The following is a 9,778-nucleotide window of genomic DNA, read 5'->3' as shown; positions in this document are numbered from 1 at the left end:
CCACCAGAGACTTGTTTTCTCACGCTTTGAAAAGTGGTTAATATTGCTAATCTTAAGCTTGAGGCGCCCCTACCGGGAAATGCCAACAGAGCTTCTTCTCAGATATTTTATGTAGATCACAATGCTCAACCTCTTATTCGTTATCTCCACTTTCCAACCTCATGTCGCATCATTGTGCGATGGAATGAAGATAATGATATTAATAATAAAAACAAACAGTCGTGGGTCGTTTATTGTGATCTGAACCTGCCAGAGACTCGCCGGCCTGCGATGATGGATCAAATTCAGAAATTCGGAATAATGGTTTTATGCAATAAGTTGCTTTGAAATACTATATCAATGGCTATATTTTTTTTTGGTATACCCTAAAGTTATTTATTTATTTAGTTTCAACGTCATCTGATCTAAACTAATTCATTCACTTTGCTTACAGAATTAAGTTGACAATTCAGTCACGACCATCGTGAATAGGAGGCCTAGTTACTAAAAGTCACATGATCTGCTAACGTCATAAAATAAAGTAGAACAGCCAACACTACTAACTATTATGAAGAATGGTAATTTTCTATTTCAATTCTCAAAGAAATCGTGGAGAAATTAATAAAACTGGTTCAAACGTGACTACATTTTCATTTTCCAAAAGATAAAAAAAATTATTTTACATGTGGACACGTGGAGAATTTTTTCCGTGAAAATATTGTAAAGTTTTATATTTTTAAAAAGTGTATCTCATTCTTCTAGTTTAGATTAAAAATGCACTCATTTTTAAATAAGTTTTCAACGAGATTGTTTTACAATTCTTTTTCTTGCTAATACAACAAACATTATGATGAATTATTTTTTTTTAAGTGTATTTTTTCTTATGAAGATCTAAAAAAGAAATAGTGAATTTTTGGTCAGAAAGTTGTACATTTTTTTTTTTTAAATGTTTACCACATATCAAGGTCCGGAAGCCACTCGAGGATAAGGGTTAATGTGTTTATTGTAGTCATTGGGACAGTAGCGTAATAATCATTTTTTGTGGAAATTTGGTATAATTAGATTATTTAAAAGGACGGTACAATAAGAACTTTGGACTTTAAGATGAAAATATTGTAGTCAGCTGAAAAGCAGACCAGCAGAACAGAGTTCCAAAGGTGGGCAGTTCTAGAAAGCATTGTCTATGGAATCCACATTTACGTTTAGGTACTGATAGAGAGTGATGGAATTTATAGAAAGTGATTTTTAGCTAGATGAGTGTTTTTTATGGAAGATTAGCGAAGAGGGATCATAGATTGGAGCTCAGTCATAAAAATAGCGATAGAGCAGAGGCAGGATCGCAACGTCTGTTCTGTGGGAAAGAGGTTGCAGAAAAAAGAAAAGGACACTGCCCACTAGATTACGAAGTCGGTTTTGAACTCTGTCAAGGCAGGATAGGGTGCTCAGAGCAGCTCCGGCCCAGATGTGGCAACAGTACTCTGTCCTAGAACGTACTTGGCTCTATTTTAGTTTTTAAACTTGTTAAACAAGTTTTACATGCGATTTTTTTCAGTTTGTTTTCTTAATAATAAACTTTTTCACAGTATTATTCATATATTTTGAAGATATCTTTAGTTTTCGATATTTAAAGTCAATAAACGTAGCAAAAGTTTAGACTTATGATAAGTTCTAATTTAATTTCTTTCTTTTAAATTCATTAAATTTCATTGAAACATTTTTTGTATAATAAAACGAATGTTCCGAGTGTATTATTTCTGTCAGGAAGCTTTTTATTAGTATAATAATATTTTTTTATTAGTATAATAATATTTTTAAAATGTAATGTTTTTTTTATTAGTATAATAATATTTTTAAAATGTAATGTTTTTTTTAATATTTTTAAAATGTAATGTTTTTTTTATTAGTATAATAATATTTTTAAAATGTAATGTTTTTTTTTTATTAGTATAATAATATTTTTAAAATGTAATGTTTTTTTTATTAGTATAATAATATTTTTAAAATGTAATGTTTTTTATTAGTATAATAATATTTTTAAAATGTAATGTTTTTTTATTAGTATAATAATATTTTTAAAATGTAATGTTTTTTTATTAGTATAATAATATTTTTAAAATGTAATGTTTCTCCTCATTCAAATGTATGATGATGACAGGCAAAAATATTTAAAAAAAAACTAAAAAAATAAAACTATTTATATATTTATATAAGAAAACTTTAAACTAAAAAGTAAAACTATTTATATATTTATCTAAAAAAAACTTTAAACTAAAATATATTTATATATTTATATAAAAAAACTTTACACTAAAAAATAAAACTATTTATATATTTATATAAAAAACTTTAAACTAAAAAATAAAACTATCTATATATTTATCTAAAAAAACTTTAAACTAAAAAATAAAACTATTTATATACTTATATAAAAAAAACTTTAAACTAAAAAATAAAACTGTTTATACAGTTGTTAAAAACTTTAAACTAAAATAACAAGATTCTATTTTTTTTTGGGGGGGGGGGGGATCACCACTTATCCAGGCCCAAAAGCCACTTGAGGATAAATAATAATGAATGTAAGTTGGTAGTGTAATAATTGTTAATGGTGTAAATTGGGTAGAATTTATTTATTTATGAAGATGACTCAACAAGAATTTGTTTACATTGGGTTTGAAGGTTACAATATTGTATATAAGCAGGCCAGCAGAACAGTGTTCCACAGTTTTGAGAAAGAATTTTGTTCATAGAATCTGTATTTAGATTTAGGCACAGATAGAGTGTGGGGAAAATCGTATATAGTCGTTGTAGCTAGTCGAGTATTTTTGTGAAAGTTTGGCAAGAGGGTACCATAGATTGGAGTTCAGTCGAGCCCTTGCCATGAAAATAATGATAGAGCAGAAACAGGCTTGCAACATCTCTTCTGTAGAAAAGAGGTTGCAAGGCAGAGAAAAGAGCATCACCTACTAGATTTCAATGCCAGTTTCGAACACTGTCAAGGCTGGATAGAGCGAGCCGAGCAACTCCTGTCCAGATGTGGCAACAGTACTCCATTTTAGGGCGTACCTGGCTCTTGTACAGATAGAGGATTGCATCGGTTGCATGAGGGAACTATTTTGTTTAAATGTACATGCAGTATCATGTGTCAGATGGAGTCGTGCTTCAGCTTCTACACGCACTTGAACTTTCGCCGTTAACTGTGTGAATATCATGATACATCTGTGAAAAAGTAAAATTCAGGCACATGGAGGTGTTTTGATGCCAAAAAGAAAATTCAAATTAGTGCCTTTGATCACATCTTAATAGGATCTTGTTGTTTGCGTGTTGTTTCATAATGAGTGGTTGACTAGAATGGAACTAAGGATACAGCATTTGTTTATCAAATAACTACATGATTCGTGTTGTGTTCTAGTGTTCACTTGAATAAAAGTTGATACTTCTTTAGTAGTGGACATGTGATCTTTCTTTATGGAAAATGGTGACCTTCTTTTTCCTTTTTTCTTGTTCAATATTCTGTTGTGATCAAATGCAACTGTAACAGAGTATAGTGACTGTATGCAAACATTGAGCAGTGTGTGAAGTGACATCACAGTAAGGAAAACAAAAACGATGATAAAAAGAACATGTGCATGGATAGAGGATCACATGTCAGAGGTCGGAGGTCAGAGGTCAGAGAAATAGAGCACGATCACGTTTTACTTGAGAAAGTACCTGGAAATAAATGTTGTTGTTAGAACGGAAAAAAAATGAGTTGAGTTATTTACTTGTCTTCTGTTCCTTGCGACATACTCTGCTACAACATGTTGGGTCCCAAGTTTCTTGCATGTTAACGTATATATAAACCTGTACTATGTTACATAGCTAACTCTACTGAAGACATTCTTCATTCTTTCTTTCTAACCATTTAATCACATGACCTAGATGTTAAAAGTAATGTCGACATTTTAATTGCAGTAAATTGTAAGCTAAATAAAAAAAAAAACTTTCTTGTTTCCGATTTTTTTTTATTTTTGCTGTAGCGCCTTTCGATTTGATATTTTTTATCCTTTTTTTTTTTTTTTAACTATGTCAGTCTAGGCAGCAAATGTTTTGTGGACTAGGGGGTGTCTGTTTGTGGTTTTATTCCGCAATGAACACATGCAGTTTTTTCTTCTGCCTTCTCCATGTTGACTCCAGTAAATAATACAATGTTGCAGGGACAAACAAACAAAGGAAATAAATCCAACTCAGCTTTTCATTCTTTTTTAATACAAGTCCTTTATTACCGTTTTTTTTTTTTGTCTCTCTCTTGACGCACACTTAAAAAATCTCTCTCTGCCACTGCAGGGCCACATGTAAATAACGTAAACATAAACAAGTTCTTGATGAGCCGTTCCACTTGTTAACAAATTTACCAAATTTCCATTACTAACAATTACTATATTGTCCAATTGACTACTGTACACTCTTAACCCTTATCCTCGAGTGGTCTCGAAGCCTTGATAAGTGGTTATGCCTATGTAAAAAAAAAAAAAAATGTCCATCTTCCCAGGCAGCGTTTCTCTTTCTGCTCTACTACACGCCGGCCATAGACAACCATTTGTTGTCTTCAACTTTACACGTCCATCTTTGTCAACCGCACTTTTTCTTCTCCCTGACCACGTGGTTTCTTTTTTTCTTTTTATTATCGCGCCAGCTTCTGCACACTTCCTAATTTGCATATGTGCCTTTTTTCGGCTACTGCTGCTAATATCCTCGCAAGCCAGCTATCTTACAGTTCCTGTTGGTATTTTCCCATGCACTCATACACGCTCTGCTACGATGATGTGTCATGCCTCAAAGTAGTACGTATGCATGGCTCACCTTTTTCAAACGAATCGTCTCGTTCTTCAAACAGCTTATTTTTATGCAACTCCAAATCACCTACTTTGCATATGAATGATGAGAATTCACATTATTTTGCATGACCATTGCGCATAAAATCAATTGCGTGTCACCATTTTGGTTTTCCTATTGTTAAGTAACTAAACTTTACAAAATACACAGGTAAGCCATTTTTGCAATTAGTACAATTTTTCATACAGTGTTGGACATGAATTGATAAACAAAAAACGACATTATATGTTTTTTATATTTTTATATTTTTTTTATTTTTTTGTTTTTTGTTTTTGGAATCCAGGTGAGCATTTCAATTCTAGCCAAGCAGGCCGTAGGATTAGTTGGCCAAAACCGTGGTTAGCCAACAACTACAGAGGACAGTAATTATTGGGGATACAGTTATAGGACTCAGCATTCCTATCTGGTCGCATTCATCATCTGAAGAAGGCCAGAGGATGAGTTGGCTAAAACGTGGTGTGACAATAATTATGAAGATGTGGACAAAAATCTTTATAAATATGAATACACACAAAAAAAAAAAAAATGCAAAACGCAAATGTGAAGGAAAAACAAATAAAGATGTACAAAAATTGAAAAGGTTTTATTTTAGAAACTCGTCCTCAAATAAATCTATATATCTATAAAAGTGAAAGTGTTTGTCTGTCTGTGTACATTTCCCTACGCAATAACTCTGTCAATTTTTAGTCTACAGACTCAAAATTTGATACACAGGGTATTGAGATTTGGAAAAATCTTTCTAATCCATTTTCGACCAGAAATTTGGCTGTTAAGAGGTTAAACTTCAACGATTTGACCTTTGAAAACTCTACCAAACTCCTCCGCCAATTTTGGGTATAAACAATTGAAATTTTAGATATAGATTCCTTGGACATGGATCTAACTTAATAACTTGATTTGAGCCCAAAACAATAAATGTTAAGGGGTCATAATAGGGGTTAAAGTTTAAAAAAAATTGACCTCTGCGGTCTCTACCAAATTACTCAGAAACTTTCTGGTCTAAACATTTGAAATTTTACATAAAGGGTATTCAGAGATAGGGCAAGCTTTTTAATCGGTTTGGGTCGAAAATTTGAGTTACCAATATATAAATGTATGTTTGCATGTTTGCCTTAAACTTTCAACAGAGCGACGGATTTTCACAAGATCCATATCGTTTTGAAGCTCGACCCTTCAGATGACGAATACCGAAAAATTGGCTAAAAACATTAATTTCTTCATCCTCAATTGGGCACTTTTCTTCAGGGAATGGTCGCTTTTTTCACCGATATTTTCAAAAGTCATCCCCTCTTTTCGATTGTCCAGCCTTAATTTAAACCTACGTCACTTCTGGTTTGACGGTGGTCGTAACAGCAAAGACGTCAGGTTTTTTTCCCGTTCTTTTCCTCCTTCGAAGTACGGGTTCAAGCCTGCCTTCCTACTACCACTTTTTTTTTTTTTGCTCAACACACACCTCCAAACACCTGAGCAACGCCGGGCACCCATGCTAGTATGAAATAGATCTGTTGTGGTGTAAACATGGAAATGTGATGCTATGTATGTCTTTGGCTAATCTTTGGCGTAAAGTATTTCATGACACTTATATTTTTGTAATTTAAATTAAAAATATACTAATTTACGTTTTTCTTTGCTTTCAGGAGATCCGATCTCAGATACTACTATAACTAATAAAACGAAGAGACAATAGTGTAATAGTGTCTGTAAAAGTGAAACACAGCAATTCAGAAAGTACAAGATTTCTAAAAGTCACCAAATCTTTTGTTTGCAATAGTAGAAAGAGGCTAACTAAAACCAATGGTGATGAATTGACCATGAGCAAGAGTTTGTCAGAAGGGTGCACGGCACAATCAATGAAAATCCTGGCACATCAATGCGGCATCTTGCTAAAGATCTTCAACTGTCTGAAGAAACAATAAGGAATATTACTCATCAAGACCTCGGATACAAATCATACGTTCTTAGGCGAGATCAGTTCATATAAACAAAACCTCTCAAGAGAATCGTTTAATGCATGCAAAATGACTCTTTTCTCCGATAATCATTTCCTAACTCATCAGACCTTAATCCTTTGAATTATTACGTGTGAGGTATCGTTAAAAATGAAGTTAATAAGCATCCTCATAACATCAAATCATCTCTGTAGGACATAATAAGGCTGGTACTCACCCACCCCACTCCTGGAAATGAACAGGGCCAGTTTAAAGGAGAATATATTAAGATAGAAACTAAGCTGACGAAAACAAAGCGAGAATAAAGAATTGCTATGGTCCTGGATATGACCTTAAACTATATCCGGTGGTGAGGCTCCAGTTTGCGGGCTTTGGGGAGTGTGGAGCCACCCTTTAATTGCCATTGCTCCCAGGTCCATTCTGACCCAGAGTGGTAGTACCTGTTAGGGTTCCAACAATAGGTTAAATAGAAACCGACTTGAAAACAACAAATATATTCTATTAAAAAAAATTTCTTCAATCTTTGGATTCGGCATTAAATAACCTGAAAAGGGTTGATATGCCGTGAAACAAAAACAACCAAATAACTAAAAGAATTGCTAATTTGTATTAAAAAATTAGATTGATAATTTTAAAATTATAAACTGTTTTCCTAAAATTAATGAATTGAGCAAAGTTGAGAAAAGTTTGTAAACAGTAACAAAGTTCTAAAAATATAGTAAACAAAACAATGGAGATAGTTGACTGGCTCAACATTTGATACGTGTGAGTTCTAACAATTGAGTGTCAATGTTTGGACTGTAACACTGGCTGGCACTTGTCTTCATTAGTTATTGTTGAAATAATAAAATTAATACAAATGTTAACCTTTAAAAGGAAAGAACTTTATTTGCCTTTTTTACATTTTGGAGTGAATACACCTTTTGTTAATAATGTTCACCGGCAACATACGTCTCATTGGTTTCGGGGCTAAGAGTGCACTGCTTACTCTCCTGTCATGCTGGCTAGGGATTCGTTAAGGAGAAAGAGAGAGAAAGAGAGAAAGATGATAAGGGACTCTGGATAGCAGTTCCTGGTTTGTATTTGGTTTCTAAGAAAGAGAAAGAGAGGGTCTAAGAAACTATTATTTCTTGGGGAATGATATTATTTTCATCCTAATTCTTGGCTTTTAGAGGTGACTCAGGTCAGTCCTACAGGCCAACACATGCTAGCCACATGTGATATCAAAGGTTAACCTGTTATTTGCTTACCGATTGGTATATAAGCATGACAGTTAGCAAGTTAGAGAGAGTTTTTACAGTTAGTGCTCGCCAGAGACACCACTGGCATTTGCCAGAGAAGGCAGCTGACGGTTACTGGGAAATTTTATGGCCGCTTGCGCTGATGATGCCTGCTACCCCCCAGGGTTCCCCACTGCTAATGAACTAACCATCGAACTTGGAGATGTGAAATCGCCCAGACTTTGCCAACTAAATGCGGTTCAGATCCGTTTTTAAATGACTTGTGGAAATGTATCTTCTTTCCTTTTTAACTAATAATTATCATCGTATTCAAACCAAAGCGTTGAGTTATTCTTTTTCTTCTTTTCTTGGCTGAAATGACCATTTTCACCCAACGACTTAGACCATGATGACCAGTGCCATACGATTTGCCCCTATGATCTTTTTTGGGTAAAAATTTGGCTGCCAAGAGGTCAAAGTTGAAAGAGTTAACATTTACAAACTCTATAAAACTCCTCGGCCAATTTTGGGTCTAAACAGTTGAAATTTTAGATGTAGGTTACCTGGACACGAGTCTAACTTTTTAATATATATATATATATATATATATATATATATATATATATATATATATATATATATGCACATAAAGTTATGAAAAGTACATAGGACCCAAGCAAAGCCGGGCTGAACTGCTAGTATGATACATAGATAAAACATAATCAAATTTATCATGAACGGCTGACCAATCCTGCACACTTATAATGCATGGTTATTCTAGAAGTGTAAGCCATGTTTAGTTTCAGGACAGTTTCCGATGGTTAGTTGTTCTACACAAGTCCTGGAGATGACTAGGTCTCAGTAGACAGTTCTCGAGTTGGAATCCACAGAGCAAAAGATTCTTCCCGTGCTGACATGAAGAAAACATATGCAAAGTTGCTACAGAAAGGTTTAATATTTATGGAGCAATTCTGGTTTCTGATTGGTTGGTAGCAGAACGTGAATCAATTCGATTCGTCAGTTCCTAGTAGCATTGTTTATAAATAGAATCTCCCGACTGTGGAGGATCATACTCCATTATAAGACAAAAATATTGTAACAATTATGTTTCACTCATTGCAACTTTCTGTTATTAAGAATGGTCTTTTGCAATGCTGCGATATTCTTTCTGCAAAAGTATTCATTTGTCGACAGTTGCCAAGTACAACTATTAAGTTGAGAAGAAAGAAGTTTTTGTGGAATTTTTAATTTTGATATCAAATGATGTATTTTCAAATAAGTTTTCGTTACAATACCTTTACCTTATATATCATTTTAAAGAGCGTTTTTCGCTCTATCGAATCATTTAAATTACAATCGTTTTAAAACAATTGTGATGTTTTTTCAGAACGTCGAATAAAAGATGGTAAAATAGCAAATTTGCACAATTTTCTTATTTCAATTCAAGCTAGGCTGAAAAGCTACTGAAACGAAGTGTTTGATCCAGGAACCACTTCTGAATGCACAGCACAATGGTAATTTAAGAAATTTTGTACCGGCGATGAAAATCTTAAAGATGATGAGTGTAGTGGTTGGCCATCGGATGTTGACAACGATCAATTAAGAGCCTTAGTTGAAGTCAATTCACGCACAATTGTTCAAGAACTTGTTTCTGAATTAGATATAACATATATGACGATTTCCAACCATGTGAGAGAGATTGGAAAGGCAAAAAAACCTCAATAAATGGGTGCCTCACAAATTGAACAACAACAACCA

Source organism: Euprymna scolopes, chromosome 21, assembly GCF_053919585.1.
Source record: "Euprymna scolopes isolate OS-2025 chromosome 21, ASM5391958v1, whole genome shotgun sequence".
In the NCBI taxonomy this organism is placed as follows: Eukaryota; Metazoa; Mollusca; class Cephalopoda; order Sepiida; family Sepiolidae; genus Euprymna; species Euprymna scolopes.
Note: the sequence above shows the minus strand (reverse complement) of the source record.